At 43.7% G+C, this 789-nt stretch overlaps 1 long non-coding RNA gene across 1 annotated transcript in view; it reads right to left on the minus strand.

The window, feature by feature from the left end:
- Positions 1-482: 482 nt before the first annotated feature.
- The window catches only part of LOC117753910, a 19,627-nt gene continuing 19,320 nt past the window's right edge, over positions 483-789 (minus strand). Inside the window, exon 3 of the long non-coding RNA XR_004612324.1 lies at positions 483-547. This is a non-coding gene — a long non-coding RNA (uncharacterized LOC117753910). The remainder of the gene's footprint in view (positions 548-789) is intronic.

Raw genomic sequence — 789 nt, forward strand, 5'->3', positions numbered from 1 at the left:
AGATGTGTAACGGTTGAAGCTGACAGAAGCTGCTGCTTCCACTACTTCTGTCTGAGACTCATCAAAGTAATGTTAGCCGGGCATTGAAAGCAAATTAAAAATAAATGAAAAAATACATCTGTGAGGAGAACACGCCTCCACTTCCTCCCACTTCCTCCCACTTCCCAGAAACGAAGCTGAAATGTCTCTGATGTGAACGCTTCCATCTTGTGCCAATGATAGTGATCGTGGAGTGGAGCTATGATATCGAGGTCCCCCCCAATGCACGCTCTCAACCATCGTTCATCATTATTTACAGTCTATGGTTAGCGTAAGGGATGTCACGATATGAAATCTGGGTGCCACAATTATTGTGAGAGGAAATATCACGTTTTCACGATTATCGATACTATAGAAGGAAAAAGACACACAACAAGCAATATATAGCTAAAAATGTCCTCTCGCTGTGAACTGCTCTGATGGAGTGTTTTGGCCTTTGTGGATGGAAATAAGGCTGTTACGTCAGTTCCCTCTTCTCAACTAACGTTTCAGTGGCTCGCACAAACAACTGATCGCACACACACAAAACGTGACTCACAAAAGCAGATTTCACCGCACGGCGCACACACAAATTATGTAACTCGCAAGGGGCAGGACACCATAGTTAGATATCGTAGAGTCTTACAGTCATGAAACTTTGACTTTATGGAACTGCGGTTATCGTAAAATCGGTTAATCCCGACATCCCTAGCGTCAGCCAACGTAGACACGGTTTACTCCGTCTAATTGATGAGGTTTAGAGGAGATTCA

The sequence above is a fragment of the Hippoglossus hippoglossus genome, chromosome 20 (genome assembly GCF_009819705.1).
Source record: "Hippoglossus hippoglossus isolate fHipHip1 chromosome 20, fHipHip1.pri, whole genome shotgun sequence".
NCBI lineage: Eukaryota > Metazoa > Chordata > Actinopteri > Pleuronectiformes > Pleuronectidae > Hippoglossus > Hippoglossus hippoglossus.